Below are 22051 nucleotides of genomic sequence, written 5' to 3'. Positions count from 1 at the left end.
ACCCGCTGCTACCGCTACTATGGGGCTCTGGGGCTGATTTAAAGGGCCCAGGGCTCCCGGCTGCCGCAACCACAACCGGAGACCCAGACCATTTAAATCACCGGCAGAACCCTGGGGTAGCAGTAGCAGCAGTCAGGAGCCCCAGCCCTTTTAAATCTCAGCTGGAGCCCTGGCGTAGCGGCGGCGGCCAGGAGCCACGGAGCTCCAGCAGCGATTTAAAGGGCCCAGGGCTCCAGCCCTTTAAATCGCTGCCAGAGCCCTGGGATAGCACTGGTGGCGCCAGTGGCAGGGAGCCCCAGGCCCTTTAAATCACCGCCGGGCCTTGCTGAAGGGCTGGCTGGAGGAATCTGGCCCCAGCCCTACCTCTTCTTCCCCAGGCTCCGCCCCTTCTGGTTGAGCTGCCCCCACACCTTGCTCAGGACCCCAGCCGCCCTGCGTACTGGTCAGTCCCTTAAGTTACTTTCACCCCTGCATAGGCACCTACTACCCACTACCCCCGTCCTGATTTTTTACTGGTTACCCTACCATCATCACAACTGGTAGCCTTGTTTGCCATCTCAGACTACTGAGCGCCTGACTGGAGCTGGAAAACAAACTACCGCCTCTCCCTGAGAGCTAAGACTTTATTGTATTAATTTCAATGAAATATATGGGCCCAACAAGTCAAAGGTGTTAACATGCCCCTGTAATTGCCAACATCAAACAGTTTTAAGCAGGATCTGGGTTTGAGAAACAGAGACCTCAGCCAACATAGTACCATGGCAAACACATCATTAAACATATTTTTAACCCTTTGTTAAACATATGGAAAAGAAGAAAAAACAGTTAAATCATTTGAAACATCAAGTATTAAGTGAGGCTTTCATAGAATCAGCCTCCTTTTGAAAACCTCCAGAGAAGAAGCTTCCACAACCTCCCTAGGCAATCTGTTCCATTGTCCTACTGTTCGTACAGTTAGGAAATATCCCCTGAGATTTAATCCAAATCTACTGGGCTGTAGTTTAACCCATTGCCTTTTATTGTGCCCTGCGTGACAAAAGAAAACAACTATTCTCCATCTTTTTTTTTTTGTGGCAGCCTTTCAAGAATCTGAAGACAGCTATCATATTGCCCCTTAATCTCCTCTTTTCCAAACTAAACATGCCCAGTTCCTTCAGCCTTTGCTCAACTGGCTTGCATTCTATCCCTTTGCTCATCTTTGTCACTCAGCTCTGGATCCTTTCCAGTTTCTCCACATCTTTTCTATACATTGCTGATCAAAACTGGACACAGTACTCCAGTTGAGGCCTAACCAGCACCAAGTAGAGGAGTACTATCACCTCCCCTGATTGCATGCTATGCCTTTGTTAATGCAACCTAAAATTGCATTTGCTTTTTTTTGCAACTGCATCACATTGCTGAGTCATGTTGTGGTTGTGATCCACCAGAACTCCCAGATCCTTCTCAGCTGTGCTGCTTCCAAGCTAGTTTTCCCCTATTCTGTGATTGTGCATTTGATTTTTCTTCCTTAAGTGTAGCACCTTACATTTGTCTTGTTGCATTTCATTTTGTTGACTATAGCCAAGTTCTCCAATTTATCAAGATCCCTCTGAATTTTACCTCTATCCTCCAAAATATTGGCAACCCCCTCAGCTTCGTGTCATCTGCAAACTTGATCGGTATGCTCTCTATTCCTACAGCTAAATCATTTATAAAGATGTTAAACAATATCCCTTGTTTCCTTTCCCTCTTTGCTCGAGGGAGTTTTTAGAAGGAAGACCCTGTCTAACACCCTTAGTTGGTATTAAAAATGGTAATAACTGTATTATTTAGGGAAACAGATAAAATTAGTTGAGATGGGCTGGAACTAGTGTAATTGCTCTTGTTGTTAAAGTCCAGTCCCATTTCCTAAAAGCCAAAACAAGACAAACGCACACAAGAGGGAAGAGAAAAGAACAACAAATGCAGAAAATGCAGTTTCTGTCTCTGGTGTTGACTCTCACTTGCAATCTCACTGCTGGAGAAACATGGGCATAGCACACAGTACTGTCAGCCACTCTGAGACCTGGCAAACATGCCCCAACATTGGGCTGTTTAGCTGCCTCTTTCTGGTCACAGGGTGACAGCAGTGTTGCAAAGTAGTCAGTCGTTGCTGGATAAGATAGATTCTTATTTGACAGAAGGAAAAAGGAGAGAGAGAGAGAGAGGAAAGAAAACAAGATGGGGAAGGAAAAGGACACATGGTGTACATGTGCGTGTGTGATAAAGTCTCACATCCCAAGTGGTGTTTGGGATTTAGCTGAAGCAAGTGGGGGTATCAATGTCATCTGGGTCCCACTCTTGGCCCATTCTGGTCAGGACACCTCTCAAGATCAGGATGTCAAAGGCCTAACAATGTTACAATAGATCCCAGGATCCCAGAGGATGAGGGGGATGGCAGCTATGATGGTGAAGGTCACTCCTTTCCCTTCTTTCAGCAAGTCACTGTTGCAGTCCATTCCCCCAAAGTATTTTTGAGGACCACAAACGGGAGCGATAGGCAGCATAATAGCTCATCCCCCTCATTATTTTGTCCATCAATTAGGCCTAATGTCCAACTAATCAGTTTTGGTTCATTGATTTCCGATCCCACACTTCTCTTGTTTAGCGGGCATGATCTTAAAGTTTTTGAATTATATCAGTAGGGCTTTTCTTTTACACTAATTCAGTATTTCTCTCTCCATTTTGCACCTTTTCCCGTGAACATTTGTTGTTATAGGTTATTGTGACATTTTATGAACTTTCACTCACTTTTCACAGTTGAGTTTACAATTAGGGTAAATCTATAGGCCCAGTTATCACAACTACCCTTCAGAATAGGTGTATGTATGTGAAGGGAAGTGGGTGCTGCTGTTGCTTGTGCTGTACCGATTTAATGGATAAATAAAGAATTTTACTGTCCAGGGTGTTAATATGATACCGTTCACCAGCAGTACATTTATTTAATTGTGAAAAAAAGAGAAGATATATATCAATACACTTGTTAAAGTTTTCCATGAAGCCTGGGCATCACCTTTGAATATGAAAAGGAAGCACTATAATGAGAAACTATTTAAAGATTATATGGAGCAAAAGGCTTCTCTGAGCTGGAGTTTGGAAAGTAATTTCCTCCTGTGCACCAGAACACTTTTAGGTTTGCCCACACATTCGTTATGATAAATCCTTTGTGCTGGGATCAGAATTGAGTCAGCACAGTCCATTTTTAATCAGCAAAATCTAGCCAGTCTCAGAATTCATCTGGCTCTTTTAAAAATGCTATGATTATTTTATATCTAAATCATTTAGTTTTTGTCCTTATGTATCGTTTCAACATTATCTTCCTACCACAGGCCACAGTTCTTCCCTTTGTGAGTCTGCCCACAATGCCACTGGCTTTGTCCTGATCATGCTGATAAGATGCAGGCTTCCCCACTTCTAATTCTGATTACAATTAAGCAATACAGAAGGAGACTCCAGAGCTTCAGACAAAGGTCCCTTAAGAGTAAGATCTTTGCAATACATACTTTATCCCAGTGAAGCATTTTGTTATTTTTGAAACTGACTATTCTGGACCCATTCTCTGCACATCATCATCACCTCTTCTCCTCCTCCCCATATTTCTAACAGTTCAATGAAAGGCCAGGGAAAAAAAAGAAGCTGAGAAAGAATGGCAAAGAGGTTCAGAGAAACTCAAGAGTTGATTTAACAAGCAACTTACTGTGTCAGGATGAAGAAACAGAAGGTGGCTACAATATTATGACCATTGATGACATTTGCAGTTAAACTGCATTAAGAGAAATCAGATCTCATATCTCGGGGCAGAAAATCATATGAAGGAGTCAGGATTTAAATTAATTCTTCCTTAACCTTGAAAAGGGGCTGGGGTGGAGTATCTTCCATGCACAGTAATTTCATTTCACAGGAGGAACTTAGGAGAATCAGGCCAAACACATTATAGGAGAGTTTCTTCTAAAGAATCAGGGACAGTAATGGTCAATATCCATGCTTTGGTGTTGTATAACATTAAATATTTGTCCTTTGTAGCTCTCAAAGTGCTTAATGCTGGTAAGTAAATGTTATTACCTCCATTTTACAGATGGGAACATGGAGGCACAGACAAACTGCTCAAAGAAAAACCCACTGCGCTGAGTCTAGGCTGGTCAATGGACTTGGACTTGTGGGGCTCAAGGTGTGGGGCAAAAAATAGCAGTGTAGACATACCCCTAGATAACATACAATTTGTTCTACAGAAGGAGTGTGGCATGACCTCGCGAACAGGGTACAGGACTGGGAGTCAGGTATCCTGGGTTATATTCTCAGCTCTGTCGATGACTTATTGTGTGACCTTGAGCAATTTGCCTTTACGTCGTCTGAAACTAGTTGAGCAGATAACAAGTATGAAAAATTGGGATGGAGGAGGGGATTATCGGCTCCGATATAAGAAAAAGCCCCAAATAACAGGACTGTCTGAAACCTGGATAGCGGGGAGGGACTTGGAGCCTGGGCTCCAGCCCAAGCCTCAATGTCTAGACAGCTATTTTTAGCCCTGCAGCCTGAGTCCAAGTCAATTGAATTGGACTCCGAGACTCGGTGCCGGGGGGGGTGGTTTCTTTCCAGTGTAGGCATACGCTATGTGTTCCTAATGATTAGGGATAATAAAATGAAATGAAAAATCCATTATCTTTCATAGGCTCGTTACCAGCAGGTTTAAATCTGGCTGATCTAGGTGTAAAGTGATTAAACCTATATTAAAGAAAAGTCGTGCTAAAATTTCTATATATTTCTGAATGGAAATGCATATCGGTAACTAACAAGAGGGTCTTCTGGGCAATAGTTCTGGATGGCTGCTCTGCTGCGTGAATACTAAAAAAAAAAAAAAACACTTCTCCCTCTACCCCCCTTCATAGGGAAAATGAGATTTTTCATCATCCAGCTCAAGCCAATTTTCTTCCACATTTTTCTGAAAGTATGATTTAATAAATATTTATTTGGTAATGCTTCGAAAGCTCCCCGTGGTTGAGGGCTAATCATGGCTGAATCGAGTCTCTTCTCACACCGACTGCTGAAAAAGAGGAGAAAAAAAGGCTGGCAAAATGGAATATTGTATTAGTTGATGGAGAGAAGAACTGCCTTTGCTGCAATCAGGAATGGAGTTTTCAAATCACACTTGCTTACACAGCAAAAGGATTTTTTGTCTCCCTTTATTCTTCATAAATCTTCTTACCCTGTTTGTTTATTTACTTTTCTATTCTTAGTACTTGCTTGCTAAATCCTTTGGATCAGGAGCTTATAGGGCACAAGCAGTCAGGAACCAAGGGATGGAGGATGTTTGTTTGTTTGCCTTTCTGTTTTAAAATATACACTATGGAGAGGTATTTAAACACACTGCGTGGAGAGGGAAGGTGTCTTTGTGGATTTTGGAACCAGTTTTCATTGAACATCATTTCACTGATCAAGTCTGAATTTATTTTGGTTCCTGTCCTTTTGCTGAAGAGAAGGTATGTGCTGATGTAAGCAATAACATCTGATGCAAATAAGGCTAATTTGTGGATATTTTATTTTCAGCCATGCTCGCACTTACGAAAATCTTATACCTCGATTTATCAATAATGGCACAGACTTTTAAACGAGTCCGTGACATTCCTTCCAAGTACTTCTGAATCTTCCACTTGATTACTTTTAGAAGTGAATTGGGAAGTTGTTCTGATGTCTGAAAACATATTAAAAAAAAACTTTTGTGGATTTAAAATATTACATACTGTAGAGAGAAGCCCTGAAACAGCAAAGGAGAAGAAGTAGCTAGCAAACTTGGTTTATATGCATTGTATAGATACATACACTTAGACAGCATTAGGTCAGTATGTAGCCAGAAAGGACCTGTTCTTGCTCCTATTCGAGTCAATCTTAAAAGTCCCATTGACTTTCATAGTTCAGGATCAGAACCTCAGAGTCAGTCAGGCAGAGATGCGATAAACTGCAGAGCCAGATGATAAATTGCATTTATTGTGCACTTTTGACCACCTCTCCTGCACTCTGCCCACTAATGCATCTCCCCCAGGGCTTATTCTTACATTCCAAACCTCTGAGGAGCTTCCAAACTTCAATTTTATTTTCTAAATCAACATGCCAAGAACAAATGTCCTGCTCTGACTAAAATTACCCTGTCCCAAGACCTAGGACAGGCAATATTCCATTCTGCACCAAGGACACGTTTAAGGCCTAGTATCTTATTACTGGGCAAAGGGAGCTAAGGGAATTTTACATCTTTGGAAAATGGAAATTTCCAGTGAGACACAAGCACTTGCTTCTAACCCTAGAAGTCCCAAGATACTATATAGGGCTTTAAGCCCAGTAAAACTGTGGGAATTCTTGAAAACTAAAACATCTTTTTTGATAAAGGCAGGTTAAAAAAGAAGAGGAAGAATTGTCCCCCAAATAGAACATTTGCACTGCCTACTATACAAAATATATGATAGTGTGTTGTGGTATAAAGCTTTGATTAGCATGCATTTGAGATTAACTGCAGTTATGAGTAATGCAGCCATCCTAAATTAATGCTGATAAAACCTTCAGTTCATACCACAGCACATTTCCTATATTTAAAAAAAAACACTAATGCACAAGCTGCTGTGCATGTGTAATACTGCCCTCCACTGGAAGGAAACATAATCGCACAATCATGTGTCAGAGGCCCTACATTCCTAACAGCACATGGAGAGTCTACTCTAGCCAGATAAGAAAGCATGTTCCTTTGAAGTGGGAGGATATGTGTTCTATCACTGAGGTTGTTGGGAAGAATTCAGTGACTAGAGTGTGCAAAATAGGAACTTCACAGTTGTCACTATCTAGCCATATAGATTCGTTACACTATTGCACATAGCTATATCCAGATCCTTTGCACCTACATAATTCCTTTCATGGGGGGCATGGATCAACATTCATGTTGAACTCCCTGTCAGTACCTGGCCCTGGTTGGGGAAGCTAATGATCCAACCAGTAGACCAAATTCGGTGATGAATCCTGGCCATGTGTCACCTAAGCTACATTGCACATATGTTAAGAAGAAGTTCCTTTCATCTGAGCATCTGCAAAATGTTTTACAAAGGTGAGTTTAATTAAAGCCATCATTTCACCACAGCATTGATTTCTCTGTGGAGCCATTTCCACAGATTGCTCTGACGCTGTTTTAAATCAGCATGTTTTGAATCCTATGGGTTTTTTAGATGAATCAATATCTGAAAAAGAATAATCCCTATATCACATAAAAGGTTAATCTTTCCTTAGAAACAACAGCCACTAACAATTAATCCATGAGAGCCTGAAAATTAAACCTGGATCCTTTGGTTTCAAAAGCTGTGGGGTCAAAATACACTGTCTATCTGCATTTGTGCCTTTGATATTCAGAGCCCCTTTTGAGCCCCTCTCAGATATTGTCTCCACCTAGATATCTGAGTGATGAGTCTGTTTTCACTTCAAAGTTCAGTGGGAGCTCATTCTGTGGAATGTTAAAGAGCATTTTGATGGCCACATGACATAATAAACTGTAATGAGTAAGCAGGTGAAGTACACTGTCTGGATTTTTGGATGGCTATAGAGAAAATACAATTAACCCACACCGAATAAATGCATTTTTACATGCTGTCCAGTTGTTGCATAATGTCGTATGCACATTATGAGCTAGATCCTCCGCTTGTATAAACTGACATTGCTCTATCAAAGTCAGTGGGACTATGCCAATTTACACCAGCTGAGGATCTGGCCATAAAATTCCGTCTTCATTCCCTTTTTCCCCATTTGTACTAACTGTGGTAATGTATTGCGTGTGTGTGTGTATGTGTGTGTGTGTGAGAGAGAGAGAGATGGATTGATAGCATCAACCCTTTTTACATAGGAAATCTAACGCCTGTCACATGGCTCCAGTGACCTTGAAGAGAAAAGAACATATCCCAGTTCCATGAAGCCTCCAGTTCATCCTTCTTAACACTGCATTGATATTAGAATCCATGACCAAGTGCAGCCTGTAAGAAACACACGATTGCAGACCTAGTAAACACCAACATAAATATTTCTGGAGGGTGGCTGTTCTGAGGGATGGAGCCATTTGTCAGCACAGGTGCAGCAGGGTGAGTTAATAGACAGGCACTGATTTTCAGCAATGAGCTCATGCGACAAAGAATAGCTGCTGTCTATTTCCAAGGCACTGACGAAGGTTGGCATCTGGGTACAGAAGGGAATTAAGCATGAAATTAACCAGCTGTGCCACTGAAGAAACTACTGGATAGGTTTCCAATCCACTCTATTGATAGTCACACAAGTTTGGAGACCTACAAATGTGTCTCCATCTATGACTATACACACACACACACACACACACACACGCCTTGGTGTTCTATTTCAGAATCCATCTTCCCTTTGTGCCATGGGAACTGAGATTTCTATTTTTGACACAGATCCGTCACACAATAGAGGTTCTACCACTAGAACATCTTGGACATTGTCCAACGAAAGAAAAAGAAAATATAAAACCAGAGTAAAACACCTGCATCTCCATCCTAATGCTATGTGCCACTCAATGCTGAAAATTTAATACAAAATCTCTCACATGGTGAGATATTCTTTTGGTCAGTTGTTCTGGTACCCATGACTATGTACAGAGGTCTAAAGCAGCAAGAGCAGGAAAAAGACTAGTTAAAGTGACTTGTCACATACAACACAATATAGTATGAATAATCACTTTCAAAAGTGGTCTTAAATAACAAACGCATGTAGAGCTAAGGTGAGTGACAGGGACACCTAACATTTTGGACTAGAGGTGCCACTTCTCTCAAATATGCTTTGATGCCATATCCAGATAGCTCTCACCCATGAGGTTCAGCCTGAAGCTGTCAATGCCTGAAAGTTTTCTGTAGTGGCTCCCCCTTCACTTTCTGCTGTGTTTGAAGAAGGCAGAGGACCTATGCCCATAAAGTGTCAAGATTTTTGTTGTTTGAGAGCGAGGATGGTTGATGTTTCAAAACCAATCTGGGCCAAGTAAAGTGGGTACCTCTTATATACACCTTTTTCCTTCTTCTCCCGTCCCTAATTATTCATCTTAACCCTCCCTTTAAACAGGTTCTCTTCCTCTTAATGAGCTTTTGCTAGGCCTGGTATGGGCTCTCTTCCCTGGCATTCCCCCGGCAGCTGAGACGTTCAGCACAATCAGGCAGGAATTGTAAGATCTTATACAAATTGATCCATTGTTGAATATATCGATTTAACCTTGCCACATCCACCAGGCTCCACACCCAAGCACCACCAAAATAAATGGTTGAATGACAGTCTGCTCAGTAAAATCCTGTGACTAAGCTTGCAATTACTGGCACCATCCATAAATTCAAAAGTATAAAATTGGATCATTTATTCCCGTGAATTAGTGTCCCTGTTAATAGAGTTCTAAATATATAATCACAAATGGCAAATGAAAAATCTTAAACAGGCCCTCACTGTGCAGTTATTCCCAGTTCAGACCAGGGAAATTGGCCAGGCTCATTCACCTTTGGGAACAATGTCTTTGATTCCCCCGCTGTTGGGTGTTCTGGCTAACACTTACTGCAGTAAAACAGGCAGGCAATGGGTTTTATCAAGCTCTGTCAGATCTCAAAAGGATCATGGGATTCCCCTGGTTTATTTTTTTCCTCCTCTTGGTTTTTGGTATAATGCAGATGCCAAACATGAGGTCTTCAGGGGATGTTTAATTTGGATCTGGGCCACCGTCTCCAACTTGTTAGCACAACAATCTCATCTGGAGAAAGACACTGTTCTCTACAGGTAGGCAATAGGAGCGCTAGTATTCAAAGTTACTTGAACTTCTGCCAGATCTGTCTGTGAATACCTTGCTCAGCAGACTGTCTGGAGTTTCTTCTTAAACAATGCACTTTAGAAAATCATAGCCTTTGATTGCGATGGGTTTTGTTGTAGTAAGAAGGGCTCTAAAACAGTGTTGTATCATGAAAGACTATCTGATCCTGTTAGTTGTCAGCATCTGTGCGACGGTTAGTAGAGCCCTTTTGAGGTTATTGAAGTGCTAATGTGCATTAAACTCTGAAGTGTTGTGTTCCAACATGGCTAAGCATCTGATTTCAGCCCTCAAGAGCACAGCACTTCAGACAGGGGCTAAAACTCTTCTACACTTGCTCTTCATTGTGTCTAGGCATTGTCAGACATATACTACAGTGGTTACAAGTAAAAGACCAGTATTTGCCAACAGTTACCTCACAGTGATATGTGAGATTATTATTCTAATTAGTGAGCTAAGTCTCTGTGAAGTACTTAAGTATTATTTGACCCATTCTATACAAGACTAAAGTTGAAGTGACTGCCCATGGTCATAAAACAAACTGGTAGCAGAATTGGGAAGAAAACCAAGACTCCTTCTGATTTCAAATTAGAACTGGAAAACTAGTGCACAAAATTCTCCATACATAATTGTTCAAATTGTCAAGAAGTCTGTTTCAGCAGTGCCTGTGTCCATGGTATGGCTGCTTTCCATGAATATTCTAATGAACGTTTTTATTGCCAGAAACATGCATAGAAAGAGGAAATTTTAAGCACATATTGGAGAATATTTGCAGAAAGAATTCTGAGCTATTAACTGAATTATTTTAGGAGAAATCCAAGCTTAACACTTTACACTCATCCAAACAGGGAAACAAAACACCATTGTGATCTCTGTGTCCAATCAAAATTATCCCATACAGTTCATATAGGCCCCAATTCAGCAAACAATCCTGATTCAGTGAACAAATCAAACACATGCTTAACTTTAAGCACAGATACTGAATATTCACTATTGGCAGCTCACAAACAAGCTACTGGTTAAACATTATTTACTAAAGATATAATTCTGAATAATGAAGAAAACGCTAACCCTTGAACAAAATCAACCACAAAAGGCTAGATTTGTGCCAATTCATAAGGTAAAAATCTTCAAATAAATTAGTGGCTCTGAAGTATACAACCTATCTAGTGCATAATTCATGTTAACTAATTAAGTCCCCTGTATTAACCACTAGACAAACTACAGCTGTTTGCCTACATGATGATTTGTTCACATATTTAAAACACTTGTATTATCTTTTTCCAAGTGGTTCCACTCAAAACCGTCTAAGCAGAGGTCTTGGAATCATACCCAGTGTTTCCACTGCTATGCAGTATTAGGGAACATGCAGCCTTTCAAATGTACTGTCCTTGAGATAGGATTGTTACACCAAGCAGGTTCCCATTGCCCATTTCTGCTCGCTGTCTCTGTCTATGGTATACGTCCCATTGTATCCTAGTTTCCTGTTCAACACTCCCTCTCAAAGCTGTGCAAGATTGTCATTAAAAAAGGCAAAACTTACTGAAAGTTTAAAGGATTTAGAGACCAGCAAGCCTAAGGCTAAATGTAAGCCAAAACCAGGACTGAGTTTCATAGTCAATGGGAGTTTTGCCTATGTAATAAATGACAGACATATATTGGATCTGATTCTGATTTTATGGACATGAGATTAATGTAATTGACTTCAGTGGACCTAAATCCTGAGTTGCACCAGTGTAAGTGAAATCAGAATCAGGCCTGTTGTGCTTAAAGGAAACAACTTTTAAAATTTATAAAATATAAAATATGCTGTACTGTTTATGGGTTTTAGAGTTGGTCATCAAGACAGACTCTCTTTGGAAAATTTGAAAGAAAAAACATATTTCAGGCTAACCCTTGTATGCCAAGTGGTAAAATAGTGGAATACATTAGAATGGAAAGACTAACAGTCTTCACCAGAGCAGTGCTACCAGAAGCCACTATACAGTACTTATTAAATACCCTTGACCAAGTAATTGCATTCTCCCAGGCACAAATTGGGTCTCAGTGTGTCCTAGCAAGCATTTCATTTTAAGGAAGATTTACTTTGGCAAAATATGCTCAATGGAATCAGCTTTAACTGGTTTGAATCCTAATATTAGTTAAAAACCAGGAGATGCAGCATCAGCATTAAAATCCATTAGCACATTTTTCGATTCAGTAGGCTCCAGTTCTTTTTTCATCAGTAGGACACTATGGGGGCCCATTCTCCCCTTTAGCCACATGTGTAACTCATATTCACAACGATATGAACAGACTAAGATGAAACTCTCCCAAAGCATGGAGAGTTTGAAAGCGTCTACTGTTCCCTTCTGTAACCCTGTAATACTGCAGCACTAGGTGAAAATACAATTTTGCATTATGCTACACAATGTGCAACAGAATAACCACACACAACACAAGAGTTAAAATACAGGAGTCAGAGTAGCAGCCGTGTTAGTCTGTATTCGCAAAAAGAAAAGGAGTACTAGTGGCACCTTAGAGACTAACAAATTTATTTGAGCATGAGCTTTCATGAGCTACAGCTCACTTCATCGGATGGTATACGTCCCATTGTATGGTATACCTCCCATTAGCCACTGAATGCATCCAATAAAGTGAGCTGTAGCTCACGAAAGCTTATGCTCAAATAAATTTGTTAGTCTCTAAGGTGCCACAAGTACTCCTTTTCTTTTTGAAAATACAGGAGAAATCTCATGAAAGGGGCTGCTTCTGGGAGATTTCCAGGCCAATTTTGCATCCTCAAGAGGTTAAGAGATGTTTTTCTCTACTTTTGCATGCTTTCTTTAATCCAAACTGAATCTTTACAAAGTTGGCCCAGCATTAGTCAAGACCTCATGTTTTACATCTGGCTAGAAAAATAATACACACCAGCAATGTGCATATTATAATTAAAATATCCAGATTTTATAGCATGTCAGGAAAAAGATTCCCCATTGTTTCATATGTTCCATAGGAAATTGCCCTGTCACTGATAATTGTAAGGGGATTGCAATGTTTCAATTAAGCTTTCTTGTTCTAGGTGCTGCATGTAACATATGGAATCTGAAGAACTTCACTGAGCTGAAATTCAGGGGAAGAGGTGCATTAAAACTAGATGAGATATGACAAAACTTATAAAGCAGAACCTGCCATACTGAGTCATGATAGCCATGAAACATTGCTCACAGTAAAGCTTCCAGTCACGCGTAATTTCTTTCTCTGTCTCTGCCTTCCTTGAGGTCTTCTCTAGAGAAAACTGGCCAGCTCCTTCCTGTCTTCACAAATGTACCCTTCACACAGATGCACACAGAAAAAGGGTAGATTAAGATTAAACAGACCAGCAATCTTGTCTGTGTGCTCCAAAGTAACCTTTTACTCCCAAGCAAGTTTCTAGGGATGGGGTCAAATTCTCTTTTCAGTTAAACCAGTGTAAATGCAGAGTAACTTCACTGAAGTTACTGGAGTTGCTGTGGATTTACATTAGTGTGAACATTTATACATGGAAGATAGTATCTTCTGCCTGAATTGAACCTTGTGTCTTTCCTCTGTACACAATGCAGTAAAAGCTTTGGTATCCGGCATATTGGGGGAATGGAGGGTTCAGATTAGTCAAAATTCTGGTTAACTAAGAATTATACGTACCAATGGAGGGATGGAGTTGGGGTGTGGGAGGGGGCTTGGGGTAGGGGCCTGGGAGGGGTTTTGGGGTGCCGGATCCAGGTGGTGCTCACCGTGGGCAGCTCCCCACAAGAGGCGACACATCCCTGCTGCTCCTAGGGGGAGATGCGGCCAGATTGCTCTGTGCACTGCCTCCGCCTGCAGGCGCTGCCCCCGCAGCTCCCATTGGCCACTGCTCCCAGTCAATGGGAGCTGCAGAGTCAGTACTCAGGGCAGGAAAGGCACTTAGGAGCAGCAGGGACATGTCACTGCTTCCGGGGAGCCCTGCTGAGCCAGGTAGGGACCCTGCCAGCTCAACATCAACTGGACTTTTAATTTGTATTGGGTGATATCAGAAATGCCGGTTTCTAGAGTTTTCTGATTGGTAAAGTGCTGGATAACACTGCTTTTACTGTATCAAGAATATGAGAAAGCCACCTGGACACAGTTGGGTTCCAAATAACCATGTTTTCTAACTATATATAAGCATACAAGGCCTTGCTACATATGCACCCTGCTGCTCTGTTACATTCTGGTGGTTCTGGGGTTAGATGATTTTGTAGCATTTCCATAATGTCAGCAAATGTTAAGTTACACAGCAGGTTATAGGTTTTAGCCATCATTATAGTCAGTAAAACTGCAACCTCTTTCTCATCACACATATCATTAGATCTTACATACTGCGCAAGCTTTTCGACATAGGCGGCCCAGTCCTCTACTGAGCTATTAAACAAGCCCATTTCCCCAACTGCCAGAAATTTTTTGTCCCTTTTCTTTACCCACAAGAACAAATCCTAAACAGCTAGCAAACTGGAACATATTTCTTTACATTCACCTGTCAATCAGTTCAGATTCTCTCCCCAAATACACATAGGAGCTCACAATCAAAACTGAATCAAAATTCCAATATTAGGTAACTCCTTAGCATGGACAATAAAGTTTAAGGATTCTTCCAAAGTCAAGGCTGGTCTCTCATATCTATATTGGTGCAAATCCAGAGAATGATCATTGAATTTACTCGGGTTACTCTAGATTTATACCTCTGAATAGCTCCCTATTATCAGAAACTTCAGGATAATTCCATAGTAGATTGAAGGACAAAATCAGCTCACTCCCATTCAGGGTCTATATGGAGTGGACAGTGGACTAGGAATGTCCCATAGTGATTCCCATCCCCATCTTTGAATTTCCAAGATCCTTTTGAGAAAGTTGCAGGACCCAGATCAATTAATGAATCTGGGCTAAATTCTTCCCTCATGTACACCTATATAAATGTAGATTAGAGGAACTCCACTGAAGTTAGCAGTTCGGGGTATATGTGTGTATATATCTCCTAGGGTTGCCAACTTTCTACTGGCACAAAACTGAACACCCTTGCCTCGCCCCCTGCTCCACCCCTCCTCTGATGCCCCACCCATGCCCCTCCCTTTCTCTGAGGCCCCGGCTGCGCTCACTTCATCCTCCCCGCCTCTCTAGCTTGCTCTCCCGACCCTCACTCACTTGCTTATTTTCACCAGGCTGGCTCAGGGGGCTGGTGTATGAGAGTGTGAGGGCACTGGCTGGAGGTTCGTGCTCTGATGTGGGGCTGGAGATGAGGGATTTGGGGTGTGGGAGGGGGCTCTGGACTGGGGCAGAGGGTTCTGGGGGTGAGGCCTCCATCTGGGGGTGCAGGCTCTGGGGTGGGCCTGGGGATGAGAGGTTTTGGGTGCAGAAGGGTGCTCTGGGCTGGGACTGAGACTTTTGGAGGGCAGGAGGGAGATCAGGGCTGGGGCAGAGGGTTGGAGTGCCAGGGGGGAGTTAGGGATGTGGCTGGGGGTGCGAGCTCTGGGGTGGAGCTGTGGATGGGGGGTTTTCAGGGCAGGAGGAGAATCAAGGCTCGGGCAGGTGGTTGGGGCACAGGGGTGGGGCTCAGGGGTGCAGGCTCCGGGCGGCACTTACCTCAAGCAACTTCTGGAAGCAGTGGCATGTCCCCCTTCCAGTTCCTATGCAGAGGCATGCTCAGGTGGCTCTGAGTGCTGCCCCCTCCGCAGGCACTTCCCCCACAGCTCCCATTGGCATCCCTGGCCAATGGGAGCTGTGTGGGCGGCTCTTGGGGTGGCGACAGAGCCCGCTGACTGCCCCTACACATAAGAGCTGGAGGGGGACATAATGGCTGCTTCCCAGGAGCCACGCAGAGACTAGCAGGGAGTTTGCCAGCCCTGCTGCATGTCACCGCCAACCAGACAGTCAACTGCCCAGTCAGCAGTGCTGACCGGAGCTGCTAGGATCCCTTCTAGACCAGGTGTTCTGGTCACTCTAATATCTCCATGATCATACATATAACACACACATACGTATCTCTTCATGATCAGTTGTTGCCACTTCTTGTAGTTGGTTTTCTGGCCCCAAAATCTGCCTGCCTATATAGTGGCTACATAACTGCTCTCAAGAAAGACTGTAAATGGTACAAGTTTTCCTTTTGGAGAAGAAGAAAGCACAATGAAGACCAGTTGAGATAAAAAATATACTATATGGCACAAGGGGAATTTATTACATTGTAAGCAAATGAATTCTATTTGTTTTCCTTTCTGCTGATGTATTTTTAATGGAAGTGTCCTGTGAGGTAGCAGACATTAAGTGACAGAGAGCATTAGATATTACATTTAGTTATGAAGGGAGTTGAGAGGCTCAGATGCAACCAATCAGAAAGGAAGCAGTCTGGATGGCAGGGGGTACAGAAATGAGATTAAAAAATAAAAACACAGCATAAACATACATACACTGCCATTGCTCATTTTGATCGCAATCCCCTCCAGTGCTCATGAAAGAGATTTGAAAAAGGTTATGAGGTAGGAGCCACCAGCATCATGCTGAAGGGATGAAATAACAAAGAGAGAGAGAATACATGAATAACGAGCTGAAGAGAATGGGATAGAGAGGTACTGAGGAAGGAAGACGGAGTTCCTCAGGCAATGGATGCTGCAGAGAACAGAGGATAAGGAGAGCAGAGAAATTACAGGAAAAGGGTGGAAATCTGCACAACACAGAGAAAATCAGAGAGGGGAAGAACTGAAGAGTATTACAGGTCAGAAAAGCTAGTGGTTAGTGCACTTGGTTAGTGACCTCCAACTCCTTGTCTATCAGGGGGCAGTAGCAGTGCCTGCTTCCTGATCCCAAGCTGGAAGTTTTTGGGTGTCTGATTAGCATCTGGGCCTTTGCCCTTAAGTGGGGCATGGTAGGGGGACCTGGACCCTTCTTGACCACCAGATCCCAGCCCAGGGCCCTGTGGGAAGTAACTTCAGCAAGGTCCTTTCTATAGAGACTAAGTCCACTGCCCCAAGCTACTTCTTGCCTATGTGGTCCTTCAGTTTGGAGTGTGACCCTTACAGTCAAAATAGTCAGCTTCACAGACAAAGTCCAAATGACCAGGGCCCTGCAAGACCTGCTAGTTTTCAAAGTATATGGTGGCTAGAGAAGGCCCTGGGGGCCTTACCCACTCTGTAGTCCCCTCTAAGGCTCCACCTTCTGTCTGGTTTTCTGTAGAAGGATTCTTCTCTCCTGCATCCTGTCCTGGGCTTGCAATCTCCTTTTAACCTGCTTCTCCAAATGGAGCATGTTTCAAGCTTGTACCGGCAGGGCTATCTGGGCCCAGGATTGTCTTTTAACCTCTTTGGGCCAAGTGTGGGGTTTGTATACCCTATCACACCATCATTTAAAAAAGAATTCTCCTGTCTGCAGAGTGTTCTTCCCTCTGAAAAGCTCCCATCTGCATCAGTTGTAGAAAGAAAAGGCATCGAATTGTGAGGGGAGATGACCGGGGATACTTCCCTTGGTCCCAGGCCTCTTTAATGGAAATTATTTGGTAACTTCTGACTGAAGGGAAAGTGTGAGCAACCACCTTGCTTTTTACCTTACATTGCATGTCCTCTTATTTGAATGTTTTATGTCCCGATATGCGAAAAGAGTAGGAAAGACAGGTTAAAAAGTGGTAATGTTGCTACACAAGCTTTGTAACATTTGTTCTATCAAGCCTGAGGCAATATTTCAACGAGCTGCTTCATCCTCCTTTATTACATTTTTATGAACAATAACAGTCACAGAAGCTAGAGAAGGCCTATTAGATTATCAAGTCTCTCTCTTGACTAAGGCAGGATTATTCCTTATGGTACATTTCATAGTGTTTTATACAGCACAGTTTTCAAATTATTCAGGTGATAGGGCTTCCATGTCTTCCTTAGAAAGGCTATTCCATATAAATCACACTTAGGGAATTTTTTCTGAGATTCAGTCAAAATATTCCTCTGCTCAACTACACACCAACGGGGAGGGCAGTATCTCTGGAATTCTGTAAACCTGGAAATACATTTTGCTAGAGTTCCTTCTAATCCCTTTTCCTAAATATTCTTCTACAAGGCTGTTAAGGATCTTGATTAAATGTAGCCCAGAGGTTTTTCATTCACAAATGTACAGAAACCAGAATATTTCCTGAGAGGAGACCACAGACTAGATATAGTGATTGCTTAATATAAATACAGCAGTAACAAATCTTACCATCCATACCTGATTCTCTCAAAAATAATCTCCTCCAAGAGCTGGGCACATCTGTAATAATTAATCCAAACCTTTACCCAAAGTTCAACCCACACCTTTTGAGGTTTTGTAAGAAGTTTAGTTAACTTAGTTTCCTTTTTGTACTTTTGAATTACCAACTACCATCCAGGAATAAAGATATTTATTTTCAGACCAGTTTCCAGATCCAATATCTTGGACATTCTGGATCAATATCTTATTTGTCAGATGCTTATCTGAACCACAGTGAATCTTCAAACTTTTCACAGTACACCTATCAAAATCTGCCAGTGTTTTGTAGGTGAAGGACTTAAGAGATATGAACCCACTCCAACATGTTGTGGTTAAACTGACTCTTTTCCAAATCCAGATGTTTCTATCACTCATTGATGGAGATGTGCAGGATAATCAATGTATCTGCCATCTGCTCCTACCATCTGTGTGCCTGTGGAAAATATAAAACTACCTATAGTTTCACTCTTGGGTATTGGTACCAGTTTAAATCCAAACAGAAAAAAAAAGCATTCACAAATGCTGGACTTGGACATTTTCCATGACTAGGAGGTCTCACAGCAGAGATCCAAAATGAATAAGGAAAATACTTCTTTAATGGGTTGGTGGGGAAATAAGGACTGAATAATATGTTATTGTCTAAGACACTGGTGAGCAACCTGTGGCCCGTAGGCCGCATGTGGCCCATCAGGGTAAGCGGATTGCGGGCTGCGAGACATTTTGTGGACATTAACCATCCCGGGGCTGTGGTTCACCATTCCCTGGAGTTCCCATTCGCCAGGAATGGTGAACCGCAGCCACTAGAATCTGCAGGGGGCCGTGCCTGCAGACAGTCAACGTCCACAAAATGTCTCGTGGCCTGCAGTCAGCCTACCCTGATGGGCCGCAGGTTGACCACTACTCATCTAAAACAAAACTCTTATCTTAACTCTGTCCTACCGTATCTAAATAGGTATAGTGCTCTATACTAAGCACCTGTTCAGCATCTGCAGCTCCCATTGTCTATACTGTGAGATATAGGTGGTCATTGTGACCTTACATTCCATATTCTCTATGGAAATATGCTTATGATATGGATACGGCATAACAGATATTTTATGCACGATAGGTCTTATAAGTTATCATTGGAAAAGTTATAATTTACTTAATTTGATTATCCAATTTGTATGCATGTATCATTTCTGAATCTAAAGTTAGGAAATTGACTATGTAACAATTACAACTGTGTGTGTATTTGAGAGACACCCACCAGAAACCAGGCCATCAGCCGTGATGGGCCATTAGGAAGAAAGAATAAGACTTTGAAGATAAGACTTTGGGGGTGGGGGGAGGAGAAGTTGTGCATATCTTCCTCCACATTGAGGGAGGGGAGAATTTATGAGCTTACATTGTATAGATTTCTCTACAGCTCAAGACAATATTATTTTGGGTGTACTTTCCAGAGGGGAGCTGCACTTGAGTGCTGGGCCATTTCCTAGCTGAGTCTTCTCATAGAGAGCTGTTTTCAGACTCTGTGTGATTCTACAGCTGGTGCATCCCTACCTGTGTGTGTGCTGCCAGAGGCTGATGAGCCTAATTCAGCAAAAACATGAAGAAGGAGGCCAGGTTAGTGGAGCAGCCAGGTTTAGTGAAATCCCAGTACATCAGGTGGCATCCCAGAAGGGGGTCCAACCCATCACAGTCATAATCTCTTGGGATTTGGCCACATTGCACCCATTCTCTCAGGAAAGCAGACAACGGAGACAGGAAGTTTGGGAGGTGGCAGTCAGCTACCAGACAGGATGCATATGCTGATGGCTGGTCTTGTGGTTCAAGAATGGGGTTCTCACTCAGGTGATCTGGCTTCAAGTCCTGTAGATACATAATTGGTCTTTTCTGCTTCAGCTCCATATAGCCTTACTTATTTAAATACTTCATCTGTTGAGTTAACATTGTGCCACAACCTGTTCTTTAGATCTTTGTCCTCTCTGGTACATGAAGATAATCTCCAGAGATTCTATGCTAATCATGTCAACTATTCCTTTGAGGAAGACGGGGTACTAATTGATTCAAGAGAAGCAGGTATTTGGCCTCTGCTCAGAAACCCATTTCTTGAAGCGGACAACCTACCCAACTACTGACCCCAAACTTCCACTATTGGTTAGTATTATGGGAAAGGTAAATCTCATAATATCTGGTTGTCTCCTACTTTCTTGATCATTATCAATTAAGATCCAATCCTTGATCCACCCTCCAGGTTAGGGTTGAGGAACATAGGCAGGGAAGCTTGCACCAAGTGCCCTTGCTGTAACTGTATACTGGATACATGAAAGAGTGCAGTAACAGGGCTGCCAATCTGACATTCACTAGCTCTAAATTAACATGAAATAGCAGTTCAGAAAGGCCTTTCACCTTTCATATCAGTTCTTTATCAGAAGTAAGTGTAGTAAACTACTGGAAAAGATATCCAGAAACCTCCTTCTCTCCCTTTATATGTTAGGACCATCACTTCATTTATCCAGACAGAATCCCTCAAACTGCTCTCAGCTATTTCATCACTGGAGGAGCTTGCCTACATCTCTATCAACTGAAAAAATATTCCTGGGAAGCATATTAACTACTTCAATGTTGCCCCATGTGCTGAATTCATATACAGCACTGCATTAAGGGACTACTAGCCTACTGGGCAACCTATAGCTGTCAGTATATCCAAAGATCTGAAAGCATTTGTTAAATATGATGTGTGTGTGTGTGTATATATATATATATATATATATATATATATATATATATATATATATATATATATATGTTTTCTTCTCATGCTGAACACACCTCTTATTTTACTACTTTCAACATTTCTGCACATAAATTAATCTCAATGGTAACTAATTATGAGTCTTTGCAATGGTTCTCCTTTTTTATTAGGTGGAAGAAATGTCACACCTGGCATTGCAAGACTCCTCATATCAGTAGTCCGTAAATCACTTTTACAGCATAAAATCTGATACATGATTTTCATGCATCATGCTAACAATTCTTAAATAACCTAAGCCTTGGACCAACTAATAAATACAAAATGACTTCACCAAAGAGCTATTTTGTAATGAAAGTGTAGCCGAGTCCCCCAACCAGGCTAACTCCGCATCCATATACATTTGTTTTTTCTATTTATTTTTACCCTAGTACTCATTTATTCAGGACCAAAAATGTCATTAAAAAGAGTTACATTTGCCTGTCAGTGCTCAGAGCCTTCCCAAACATGCAAACTAAAAACCTGCACCTCTAAAAGCCATGAAATTCACTCAACCAAAATATAACCAAATAAAAACAAAATCACAAAAAATTAGGAAAACAGGAATGGCATAGTTAAGGTAATATCTCCCACATCATATTCTCATGCATCCTTAACTCTGGTACCTTTGAGCACCATTCTAAGGAATGCTTCTGAAAAATCTTAGTGACATACCCTTCTCTGAGATGTGCGGAGTTCAGTGACGAAAGCAAAGACCAGTTTGGGGGCAAGCCATTTTACATGTTTGAAATCCTCCAATCCCGGCCCTCAGAAGTTCCTCAAAGAGATGTCTTTACCATATCCCTAACTCAGCCTTATGGTTTAGGGTGAGGACTGCAAACCCACTGCTTGGTCTCCAGTTCAATTGTGATATACAGAGGACAGGGAGAGTTCACAGGTGGGTTTAAATAAAAGTGCATATTTGGAGGTATTGTGGGCGCTTAGAAACTGGAGTTTTGTTAATATGGGTAAAGTAATGTTATATTCCCAGACCTATTGACTTCTCCTGAGACGCAGAGTTAAGATTGTGGTGGGGAACAAGCTAGGAGGAATACATATTTTATTATATACTAACTAGACAATGTGTTCCTGTAAGCTGATGGACAGTTTCACCAGCCAGGGAGGGAAATAAAGATGCAGACATTAAGACCTTTCCTCAAGGCTTCGTTTGTCCACACACACAAAAGCAAATAAACTGGAAAACATTG

The sequence above is a fragment of the Natator depressus genome, chromosome 6 (genome assembly GCF_965152275.1).
Source record: "Natator depressus isolate rNatDep1 chromosome 6, rNatDep2.hap1, whole genome shotgun sequence".
In the NCBI taxonomy this organism is placed as follows: Eukaryota; Metazoa; Chordata; order Testudines; family Cheloniidae; genus Natator; species Natator depressus.
Note: the sequence above shows the minus strand (reverse complement) of the source record.